The following is a 13,033-nucleotide window of genomic DNA, read 5'->3' on the forward strand; positions in this document are numbered from 1 at the left end:
ACAAATGTTATCAGATACAGTGACTCTGGGCCAGCCCCTGAAGTTCTCTCTGTAGATTCCTTATGAAAACATGTCCCCTCTTTCATAATAAACATGTCTCCCATAATAAGTGGGAAGAAACCATGCCTGCTGTGTTCACGGCAGAATCCCTGGTGACATGACGTCATGAATGCGCATAAGCCACTTTCCTCAGTGCTGAGGGAAGGACTGCATACAGTGTAGGGAAGCCTTCTTTTTAACCTTTTTGTTTGTTTGTTTGTTTGTTTGTTTGTTTGTTTAATTCTAAAGATCAACACCAAGTGCTACTTATCATTGTCTTTAGGAGCCAAGTGGTATAAGTTTTCCAAGTGAAATTCACTCCAGGTAATAACGAAGCCCATGATCTCAAGGACAATTAGGAAACATGTTTCCCACGATCAGATAAAGCTAATCAGGTCATCCAAGATGAAAGGGACTGTGCGGAGAGCCCGGAGACTCTTCACTCGTTAACCACGGGTCAGGGCACCTGAGACAGGCCTACAGCCTCAGCAGAAACCGACTTCTCAAAGGGAGGGGGCTCGGTTACCGAAGCAGCTTACACACTCGGAACGAGAGGGCCCAGGCAGACCCTGGTGCCGACTGCGTTTATGCCTTTCCAGAAACAGTCCTTCCCACGATGAAGCACAGCGCTTCTGTACACACATGTGCTTCTGTACACACGTGACCAGGAACGGGGGGCAACCACAGGCAGGGAGCTCCCAGATAGGAAAAAAGGACTTCTTTGTAAAGAAATAACTCCAAGGAGTAGACGCACTAGAGAACAAAGCTGATAAATGGACAAGATGAGAATCCTTGTCTGTCCCTCCTCCCGATAGCCGATGTCCAGGTGGCAAAGACTGGAATAAAGAAACGGAAGTCTTGTAGGAGACAGTGGCGCCAGCCTTGCAGCCCTGGGCAAAGCTCTCTTCCTCCTCACCTGTCAGGAGAATGTCTTTCTTCCCTGGTCCTTGTGGAAAACACACACAGAGGGTAACCCTTAAACAGGCTTGTATCAGCAGGCTCGGTCAAAGGTCACCACCGGCCCCATCTGACTCAGATTTCTAATACAATAGTTTATTATTTCTGCCACTATTCAAAATTTCATAAGATAGGAAATGAATTGTTTTTACAAGTGGACATTCAAAGTAATATATAATAATAAAATCATAATATACTAATTAGACCAGACGTCCTTCCAGACGACCTTCTGGACGAAGCTGGGGCTGCGAGGGAAGCCTGGGTCCCAGGTGCCAGAGGGAAGCCGGTGCCGGCAGCCGGGGGAAGGAAGGCCTACTCTTGCACGAATTTCATGCATCGGGCCTCTAGTAGGTATTATAATTAACCCCATATCTGCTTTATGTGAATTAAGATTCAGCTTCTATTACCAAAATCATTATATAAGTAGTGTTGCTTAAGGGGAAACTATAAGGAATACTAAAATAGAATTGCCTGTTTACTCTACCTAATTTCTTGGGAATGTTTTGAAGGGGTGGGTGGCCGTTTGGAGGTAACCACGATACACCTGTAATTACCAGGACACCTGGGTGTGCACACCCAGGGCAGCTCTGATTCACATGCAGAGTCACAGTATAATTGGATGTTCCGAGGCTCGTCTAAAACCCATCCTCTATAGAATCGCACTGTCAATGCCTGGGGGGAGGGCTCTTCCTTACTCACTCTGTGATCACCACTAGCTCCCAGGGTTCCTCTAAACTGCCCAAAATGCTAGCATGCAGGCTCCTGACCCAAATACAGAAAGACAACTTACAATGAACTAACCAAGTATAGAAAATCACATTCTTTTACAGAAGCATAGACATACTTAAGGATTTGGAAAAATAAATGTGAGTGTGTGTGTGTGTGTGTGTGTGTGTGTGTGTTGGGTGGAAAGGGTAAAGAGCAAAAGACTTTAAAACCACAAATAGGATAGCAGGTTCTACACCATCCCAGGGCTGACATGAATGAATGAATGACCAAGCTAACTAACACTTGAGAGGCAGAAGGCAGCGCAGTGATTGGATGCCTGGAATCTGGAAAAAGGCAAGTCTGGCTCTGAGCCCCGGCTCACCCCTTACTAGAGACATAACCTTGGGAAAAACGTAACTTTTTTTAAACCACAATTTCTTTTCTGTGAAATGGGGATAATATCACCCACATCTAGGGAAGGTGAAGTAAGATGGTTCATATAAATTGCGGAAGACAGCGCCTGTGATCCCTTACATATGAGTTACTGTTATCATGACTAACAGTAACAGTTTTCGCTTCTGAGACATTTTTCCGAGGATGGCAATGTTTCTGGCTATCGTCCACAGAAAAGGCTCGAAAGGATGGAGAAGCCATGAAGCTCCCCGTCCTGGGCTCCCTGTAGGCAGGTGTGGCCCACACTAAGTTTGGACGATGAGATACAAAGAGAGCGTCAGTCACATGGTTATTCTGGGAACCCCCACCCCTTATTCAAGGCGATTTTACAAGGTCAGGCCCTGCTTCTGCCCTTCATCCATCTGCTCCCCGAAACAAGGGTGTTGTTGCCAGAGCCCCAGCAGCCGTGTGGAGCCATGAAGATGAAGAATGGCTCTCACAACTCGAGGAACCACCTTGAAGCCCTTGACTTCCTCTCTCTGAACTTCTTTATGTGAGAGAATGAAATCTTGTGCATTAAACCTTGTATGGGTCTCGGCTACAAACCAAATCCTCTCTGTCCACGGAGGTCTCCGCGTTTCAGAGGACACATGATCTTCCTAAAACTGGAAGCACAGCCCGGCCAACGTGGCTCCGTGGCTGAGTGTCAACCTGTGAACCAGGAGGTCACGGTTCCATCATATGCCCAGGTTGGGCTCAATCTCCAGTGGGGGACGTGCAGGAGGCAGCTGATCCGTGATTCTCTCTCATCATTGATGTTTCTATCTCTCACTCCCTCTCCCTCCCTCTGAAATCAATTAAAAAAATACTTTTTTTTTTTTTTTTTTTAGAAAAGAAGCGATTCCTGGGCAAGCATTCCGGCTTTGCTCCACCCGCCATGCGGCCTTCGACAGGTGTTCGTGGTCTCTGCTTTATCCACGTAAGGGGACCACACAGGTCACAGGGGAGCTGGGGACACGCATTCCACTTCACACCCGAGAGGAAAGCGTAGAGAAATCACTGTGCCACGTGCAGGCTTGCCGTTTCTATTTCTGACACACAACTCAATTATGCCAGGAAAGTGGGTCCCTTCCCCACTGGATACCTGAACTGGTTCAAGCCAGTCATGACACTGACCTCGTCCTTTTTAAAAATAAAACTGGGGCGACATTTGATGACACCATTCTGGAGTAGCCTGACTGTGTTTATGAAAGTATCTAACATGTCCTGACAAGTTCTGTCCTGGTGAGCAGCATGTTGAGAATGCAGACTCCAGGAAAAAAAAGCAACGGTCTCAAAAAAAATGCATCTTTTTCAGATTAGCCACGAGCAAAGCAAATTTGAAGGACACAGACCTCCTACTGCTGAGTTTCATTAAGGAAATTCCCTCAAGCCGCCCGGTGCTGGGCCAACTACGACCCACAACACAGTCACAAGGAAAGGAATGCACGGACCCCAACCGAAATCTCACTTTGCAACCCTCTCCCCTCTCCCTGCTCCGGGCCTGGTCTCAGGCAGGAGCGCTGGGCTGCCCGGAGCTGAGGGGCATTTTGGTGAAGCCAAACAAAATATGCTTCTCTCTTTACACAATTCTTTTTTTAAAAAGCTTCTATTATTTTAAGAAAAGAAAAGGCCATCCGTATCACAACAAATCTTACTGACAGAAGTTTGAAATGGTTTCCAGTTAACAAACATCCTGCCAAACCAGAAATCCATATTAAAAGACTGTGTCAACAAACAGAAAAGAAAAACAAACAAAACCAAAAAGCACCCCAAAGCACTTGTAACTACGCCACAGAAAGGGCAGCAGACCTTCTATCCTCCTTTCTCACAAGAGCCATGGAAACAATGAGAGAACAACAACTTACAAGCCAGAAGTCCTGCGAAATGAGTTTGTCCTAACTTCTGGCTTCTCAACTCTATAAAGTCTTAGAAATGTTAAAAAAAAAATCAACTTCAATTTTTATAAAGATCATATTTATGCACACATCCTCTCCTCCCTTCCAAAATATAAATTCCTTCTCAGCTCCTGGGTCCCCTGGTATCTCCCTAAGTATAAGGAATTACGTGATTCTTTTCTCCGTATTATATCCCATTACCCACAGTAGAGATGAAAAAGGCTTAAAGATACAGTTGACTATAAGTAAAAAATAGTCATGCTAATGTTTTCAACCACTTGGTTCACGTGAAGGAGGGAGTGGTCCCAAATATTTCGCGATACGTGCATCAGTCACAAGAAAAGTTAAAGAAGAAGGTTGAACTGCGGTGATCAGAGATCTAAAGTTGCTAGGAGATGGCTGGTGTGGCTCAGTTGGCTAGGCACTCACTGCCCCATGCACCAAAGGCTGCTGGTCTGATTCCCAATCAGGGCACATGCCTGGGTTTTGGGCTTGATCCCCGGGGTGGGGGGGGGGGGGGGCGCATGCAGGAGGCAGCCAATTGATGTTTCACTCTCCTATCAATGTTTCTCTCTTTCTCTCCTTCTCTCTTCCTCTCGCTCTACAAATCAACATAAATATTTTAAAAGTAAATAAATAAAGTTGTTAAGAGAGAAAACAGAAATCATGGTGCTTAAGTTCCAGAAACAGCTGGTTGGTTAGTAGGTGTGGGTAAGTTCACTGTCCCCCAACACTTTAGATGTGAAATGTTAGCTAAAGGAGAGATAGTTTACTGGTGTATGCTGGGATGGGAGGTGTTTGGGTGTTGGAAATAGTATAGGAGAGCTAGAATATTCTAGGGAGGGCTTGCCTGGCTCATAAGAGCTGACGAGAAGTTGTAAGGTATCCTGTGGGCTGGCTGACAACACTGCTGGCAGCATGAAACCGGCTGTGACAGGAGAATTTACACCATGGGCAAGGGCAAGTGCCACACACCAGCCCTCCCACCCCCACCCGGGAGAGCTGGCTGTTAGCTACCAGCACATTCCTATGGAAGCTGAGAATGGAGTCCTCCAAATCCGCCAATTTTAGGTAGTGCAGAAGGTCATTGCCATGAAATTTTAAAATAGCAAATTACTTTTTTTTTCAAAAAAGAAAAAGATCCACTGCAGGTCATGAAGATAACTGTTTAAAAATAAAGGCAAAGGCCATCTCCATATTTGGGCAATTCCTTCAAGATTCCATGAGTCTAGCATTTTACTCAGAAGTAAATTCACAAAAGCAATCTCTGCTCTATTCTCTCATTCGAAAGGCACACTGCCCCAGGAAGATTCTTTACCATCGCCCCCTACGTGTATTTATTGGGGTTGTTTTTTGTTTTTGACCTAACATCTTTTTACGCCTTTAAAATTAGCAAGAGATTGTCTAAAAACCATGTGTTATATAGACATTTAGAGTTTAATTCCATCTCCACGTGATTACTGTGTAACTTGAGGTGACTGAGCCAGGTAACCACCACAAAGAGATATTAGTGGTTTCAAAGCATTTGAAGAATGTGCCACAAAAATAACAAATGCAGCCCTAGCCGGTTTGGCTCAGTGGATAGAGTGTCGGCCTTCGGTCCAAAGGGTCCCGAGTTCGATTCTGGTCAAGGGTACGTACCTTGGTTGTAGGCTTCTCCTTGGGGGGCGAGCAGGAGGCAACCAATCAATGTGCTCTCTCACATCTGTCTTCCCCTCTCTCTTCCACTCTCTCTAAAAATCAGTGGGAAAATATCCTCAGGTGAGGATTTAAAAAATAGTAATAATAGCAAAGGTAGTGGTGGAGTTGACCAAAAAATCCCCCAAAACCTATTTTTCAAGGTACAGAACTTATCCTGCTAAGAGGCTTTGAACTCACTGGAGACCTCACAATATTAAGTTTCATTTTATTCACTGAACTGAACCTGACCCAATACATTGTGGCCATTCGCTTTATGGGGGATGGGAACAGAGTCTGTGTCGCCACGGGGGCCGCTTCCGCAGGCACGCAGGCCGCTAGGGTCGGGGGAAATGAGAACCCTCACGTAGGCTCAGACTGTGGCCCTTCTCACTTATTTCAAATATTTGTTCTCTTCCAAAAACATCTACCCCCATAACCATAACTGCCGTGCATCATGTTTATCAAAGTTGGGTATTTGGACCATTCTAATACTCAAAACCCCAATCTGACATCCAAACTCACAAGCCCCTAGAGTTACAAAGCTTGGATATAGAATTAGATGTCAATGGAGCTGGAAGATATGATAGCACATGTTTTTGTTTGTTTTGTTTTGTAGGAAAAAACAAACGATTGGAAAGGATATTTCATTTTAAAATAAAATGGTTGCCGTTTTACATTTTTATTTAAAAAAGAAAACATGGAAGTGTGTGATATATTTTTTTTAAACCTCACTGTTTCTTAGTATTTCAATTCAGGCACAAGTAGAATGATTTGGGGGGAAACCCTCCGTTAATACTGTTTGAGAGTACAAAACAAAGAGGCAAGGAGAGAAACAGGGATTCCGTATTTAACACCTGACAGGGAAATCAAATATAACACTTTTTCTAAAAAAATTAAACCCAGTGATAAACCCATTCTGTGACTATCAGGAACAAGCGCCATAGTGCTCTCTAGTGATCCGTGCCGTGGTACCTCGTTCTCCCCGTCACCCTTAGCGCTCTGCCATGGAGCTGCCACTGCGCTTATTTCATTGCTGTGGGTCGGTGACGGCTCATTTTATGTGTCCACATGACTGGGCCACGGGTGCCCAGACACTTGGCCAAACATTATTCTGGGTGTGCCTGCCATGTGTGGGTGAGATTAACATCTGCATCAGGAGACTGGTTCCGCAGACTGCCCTCCCGAACGTGGGTGGCCTCATCACTCGACTGAAGACCTGGATAAAACAGAAAGGCTGAGAAGAGGGAGCCCTCCCGCCCAGCTATTGGAATTGGGACACTGGTGTTTGCTTACCTAACATCGTCTCTCCTTGGGTCTGGTGCCTGGGATGGAAACATATCATCAGCTGCCGTGTGTGTGTGTGTACATGTGTGTGCGTGTGCATGTGCGTGTGTGTGCGCATGTGCGTGTGCATGTGCGTGTGTGTGTGTTGCTGATACAGAGTCACTTGAAACATGCTCATACTTCTTCAGACGAACCAAACATACCCACCTGATGTGTTCCTGCCTCTACAACATGAATCTGGGTGTTCTTTCATAATCTCTTGTACTCAACATCCCACTCATCATTCAAAGTGCAGTTCGAATCCTACCTTTGCTATGACAGCTCGCCAGGCATCCCATGCCAGAACCTAGCCAGTGGGCCCCGGACCCTGCAGGCCGTGGGCCAGCGCTTGGAGCACACTGTCCACAGTCCGGGGGAGAGGCACTCAGGGCAGAGCAGTCTGGGGAGGAGTGCGTAGTGGCTTTCTACAGGAAGTGCATGATTCTGTGCAAATGTGCGCATTTGATGTCAGATCCAGTTCCCAGGAGAATGCTACTTATCTTGCTAAGGATGTTTTTAAAAACCCTACTTTTTGCCCCAGCCAATCTGGCTCAGTGGGTAGAGCATCGGCCTGCGGACTGAAGGGTCCTGGGTTCCATTCCAGTCAAGGGCATATGCCCGGGTTGGGGGCTCCATCCCCAGGGCAGGGTATGCAGGAAGCAGCCGACCAATGATTCTCTCTCATCAGTTTCTATCTCTCTCCCTTCCTCTCTGAAATCAATAAAAATATACATTTTTTTTTAAATCCCACTTTCATGACCGTGGCTGGTGGAGATGGCAGCCACCAGAGCAGAGGGCAGAAGAGCAAGTCCACGGAATGAGCACAGGAACAGAGCGCTCGTGCAGAAAAGCAGGAGCCACTCCGGGAGGGGCAGCACCCGAGGGCAGACTGTCCTGGTCATGAACGGTATGGGCAACGAAGACCAAGAGCGACAAAAGGGGCCCCGGTGCAGAAAGCCGTGCTGTGGGAGCACCACGGTCAGGGCGGCCGCAGGTCAGAGAGAGACGGACGGGGACCCTGTCAGTCACAGCCTCTGTCAGGCCAGGTGCGCTTCCCATCAGAGTGCGGGTTCAGCCATTAACATCAAATCTTCATCATTTTCGGACAATTCTAAACTGATGAAAGTCTCCAGCTATCATTCTCTATAAATCCTTACTTCTACCCAACTATTCAAATCAGACTTTGGGGAGCTGGGTAACCAGGTTAGCAGCACTCCTGGCTACAAATAAATACAATAATAAAATCCAACAGTCCCTTTTATTTTGGAGGTAGTTTGTTTATTCTATATCCTTGCTTTCCCCAAACTAAGTCATAAACGGGGAGAGGTTTTGATTGTACAGTTTTTATCTTTGGCACTGTACTGTCAAGTAATGTTATGTAAATGACTGAACCCATTGTGATCATTATAATCATCATTGTTTTTTCTTCCATTTGTAATCCCTCTATTACCTGAGCTGATGCTCACCACAGCCCCAGGGGCTGGACAGAAGGCTACTCAGCCTCCCTTTAGAGCAGTGGTTCTCAACCTTCCTAATGCCGCGACCCTTTCATACAGTTCCTCATGTTGTGGTGACCCCCAACCATAAAATTATTTTCATTGCTACTTCATAACTGTAATTTTGCTACTGTTATGAATCGTCATGTAAATATCTGATATGCAGGATGTATTTTCATTGTTACAAATTGAACATAATGAAAGCATGGTGATTAATCACAAAAACAATATGTAATTATATATGTGTTTTCCGATGGTCTTAGGCGACCCCTGTGAAAGGGTCGTTCGACCCCCAAAGGGGTCGCGACCCACAGGTTGGCGACCCACAGGTTGAGAACCGCTGCGTTAGAGACACCTGGGTTCAGGGAGGTCAGGTGAGACAGCGATGGAGCTAGAAATCCTGCCTCCACTGTGACATCGTTTTCTCAGATTTAATGTCATCAGGTCAACAAGGGGAAGGGCGGAGGAAGAGCACTCCTAAGTTAAATAGCACCCGGTTGTCCTTACTAAAGCCCACGTTTGTCTGCGAGACATGTGCTCCCCATGGGCATCTCCCTACCAGCGATCAAACCCAGCCAAGGACCAGAAACGCGTGAAACAAGTCACCTTTAACGCCGCTGTCGCATCGTTCTTGCAAAAACATAACTGTCGCCAGATCCCAAATTGCCCCTGATTTCCACACGCCTGAGGGTGTACAAAAACTTAAGAACTCTGACCAGAGGCAGCAAGCAGAGACATTTTTTTGTACTGGGCAACTTTCTTTGCTTCTATGTTTTGTTTCAAAATGAGGACATGTTTCACCCTAGAACTCCCCCAAGGAGCCTGCCCAAATCCTGTGGAATCTCACCCAATTTAAACCCTTGGCCTTAAGCAATTAAAGAGTCTCTTCAAAATTGAAGACAACTAAAGTGCAGTACAAGCATAATTACTACCTTGTTCAAACATGTAATGCGAAAAATCCAGGACAACGTATGCATGAAGAGAGGTCAAATGGAGGTCAATCAGCGGGTCATGGAGAGATGGAATGGGACCCTGTCAGGGACTTCTGGTGAGCACAAGGGCGGGGGGGGGGGGGGGGAGGGAGGGCGTGGGCGTGGTGGTGAGTAGAGAGGGAGCCTTGAGTTCGTCCTGTGCAGAGATGCCTGACTTTCATTCATTCATCAAACTTGTTTTGAGAACCTTCTATGTGACAGGCACCGGGGTAGGAAAGGGGGTAATTAGAAAAAAAACCCACCACCAACAAAAAATAAAACTAATAACAGAATTCTTAACATATTGCGGACAGCTCACAAGATTTCTCGTGTTTTCTGTTCTAAAGCTTGTGGCCAATCACGAGAATTCTTTAAAAAGATATTAGCTTGTAAGAACATGTAATAAATAACTTCAAAATGCAAAGGGTATTTAATTTTAAAGCGTGCCTTTACCATTTACATAAAACGCTTTTTGTACTCCTTCAATAGAAACTTATCTGGCCGCTGGGTAAAGCTGGCAATGACACAACTGGTCCGCAATGTGTTAGGAAGGGGACATCTGTCTGGGAAGACAGAACACACTAACGAGTATACCGTGAGGTGATGGAGACAGACGTCATGAAACAATAACGATGGGGGATGCAGGAAAGGGCTGGCCACTCACACCTGGAGAGCGGAGAGCAGCTCACCCCTGGGTGCCTTCCGCCATGTGTCCGAGAGCCCACCTCCCACAGCGCCTTTTCCTCCCTGCACTGGAACTGACCCCACTCACTGGCGAGAGGCAGGGTCCAAGCACCGGCTCTGGAGCTGGGCTGCCTGGGCTCAGATTCCATTCCACCTGGTACTCTTTGTGGGGCCTGGGTCAATCCCTTCCACCATGCTGCGCCTCCTCTATAAACGTTTCCTCGTCTATGACATGGGGATAGAGCTTGGCCAGGGTGGCTCAGTCGGTTGAGCACTGTCCCATGCACCACAAGGTTGCTGGTTTGCTACCTGGTCAGGGCACATGCCCAGATTCTGGGTTTGATTCCCAGTAGGGGGCGTACAGGGGGCAGCTGATGGATGTTTCTCATCCATGTTTCTATCTCTCCCTCTCCCTTCCTCTCTCTCTAAAATTAATTTTAAAAAAATAAAACAAGCATTTAAAATGTGGGTAAACAGAGCAGCGATCTACAAGACTGCTGTGAGCATGAAAGGATCGAATCTCAGTGCTCACAACATCACGGGTTCAGCACTGCCTCCCACAGAACGCACATCACAGCGGCGGGCACACAGTAGGCATTCAGAACGACTACATGAAAACGCGAAAGGAAAATGCTGCACTTGGGAAGAGAAGAGGGAGCCAGATTTCAGCAGCCCCACGAGCTGGGGGCGAGAGCATTCCTCTCAAGAATCCTTTCATGCAGCTGAGGATGTGGACACCCTATTCCATGTGAAGTCCAGAAGCCACTCAGCATGGTAGGAAAGTAACTGTAATTGGATAGCTTTTGACGTTACAGTAAATGGAAAGAAGTTCACTCCCTTTCAATGTTCTGGAAGCAAAGCAATTCCTTAATAAAAGGGGGGCTAGCATTTCAGGGCTGGGAGCAAACCCACTCACTGCCTGGGGGGTGGGAGCTGTGACCTGGCAGCACAGCTGGGCACTGACATTGCACGAGCCTCCCCCAAGGGTCCCTTTAAGTCCCTTTAACTGGAAGCCAGTCACCTGTACGAGAAGGGGGGGAGGGGGGGAGTGACAGGAAGGCACACCTGCTCTAGCGAAGGCGTCCAGCTTAGGCCAAATCCTGTTCCAGTCCTAACGCAGGAAGCGGAGAGATGAGGCTGAAGTAACAGGCGTTCGGGCCTGGCTGATAAGCTGTTTTGCCCACAGGGCAGGGGTCCTGGTCTGTCTGCCATGCCAAAGGGCAGCCAACGGCCAATCCACCAGTGGACTGTGCGGTCAGCTGTCTACCAGCCCCAGCCCACATTCAGGGCTCGTTGCAATGCCTACGACTTGCGGTTGAACCTGCCTCCACACCCCCTCACCCCCACCCCCCACCTCGAGTCCACAGCCCTCAGGGAACAGGATGAATCGTGGTTTCTCACATGCCGAGATCACATTTACTGCTGTCTAACCATCGAAACTTTTATAAAAGCTATGAGACAGAACTTGTCCTTAACCCTCAATCGTAATTCATCGGCAACAGCACCCTAAATGCAACTGAAACCGTCCTCGGGGTCCAGGGGCTGTGACTACGGCGCTGTCCCCTGAGGGCGCCAGGCAGGCTAGGACGGGCAGAAGGGCCCTCCTCCCCCATGTGCAAAGCTCCCGCGCCCCTTCATTGAGGGTGCAACTGACTGAGCAAGTTAAGTCTCTACACAGAGCCAGCTGTGGGCAGCATTATCGCCCCTGGGGGGTCCCGGGCCAGTGGTTCTCTGACGCCAGGCAAAAGTCCTGGCCGAGATGAGAAGAGAAATGAATGCTGGTTGCCGGGGCTCTTGTACACCAGGCACAACACCATCAGTGCTTTTCCGAGTCCTCACCGTGACCAGCTAGGCCAGGGGTGGGGAACCTTTCTCTGCCGAGAGCATTTGGATATTTATAGCATCACTCAAGGGCCAGGCAAAATTATCAACTTCAAAATTAGCCTGTTCTATGTGGCCAAACGTTTCATTAACGCACCCCTAATGCCTTGGCAGGGCCAGACCAAATGATTTTGCAGGCCTTATGCGGCCCATAGGATGGATGGTCCCCATCCCTGTTTTAAATCATAGCATGACTAGGCGCCTGGCATGCTATGTCCTTATTATTTATTTCCCGCCTCTTCCCAGGAGCACGCAGTTGTAGGAAGCAGCTGGCTTGTCTGCCTTGCTTAGGGGCTCGATAAATGTTTACTGAATGAATGAGCCAAGCACAGTTACTTCAGATATCAGGTCGCTTTAATCCTCCGCACCCACAAGTGAGGTAAAGTCCTTCTACAGACAAGGATGCTGAAGGCGGTTACTGCATGGAGAACATGGTGCCTCCGACCAGCAGCCCGGGCGAGGGCACCGCTCAACCCTGCCCATCCCGGTGACACTGGGCAGGTCACCAACCAATCGCTGAGGCTCCATACCTGGACCTGGCAGTAATGATAGCAGTACTGTCTATGGAGTTGCTGACAGAAGCTCAAACATATAAAAAGCTTAGAATGGCCCTAACCGTTTTGGCTCAGTGGATAGAGCGTTGGCCTGAGGACTCAAGGGTCCCAGGTTCGATTCCGGTCAAGGGCATGTACCTTGGTGGCGGGCACATCCCCAGTGGGGAGTGTGCAGGAGGCAGCTAATCAATGTTTCTCTCTCATCGATGTTTCTAACTCTCTATCCCTCTCCCTTCCTCTCTGTAAAAAAAATCAATAAAAAAAATATATGTATTATATATTTTTATATAATACATATAGAATGTTTATGGCTTGCAGCGGCGCTAAACAAGAATCAGATAAATAGCATCTCAGCTGAGGAACCCCTTACAAAAATGACCAAGTTCCTCATTCCGATTTCATGCTCATGT

The 13,033-nt window shown here is 47.4% G+C and overlaps 1 protein-coding gene across 15 annotated transcripts in view; it reads right to left on the reverse strand.

Moving 5' to 3' along the window:
* The window catches only part of HECW2 (HECT, C2 and WW domain containing E3 ubiquitin protein ligase 2), a 258,411-nt gene that overhangs the window by 78,715 nt on the left and 166,663 nt on the right, over positions 1-13,033 (reverse strand). The gene's annotated exons all lie outside the window — the stretch shown is intronic.

The sequence above is a fragment of the Myotis myotis genome, unplaced genomic scaffold, assembly GCF_014108235.1.
Source record: "Myotis myotis isolate mMyoMyo1 unplaced genomic scaffold, mMyoMyo1.p scaffold_m19_p_8, whole genome shotgun sequence".
In the NCBI taxonomy this organism is placed as follows: Eukaryota; Metazoa; Chordata; class Mammalia; order Chiroptera; family Vespertilionidae; genus Myotis; species Myotis myotis.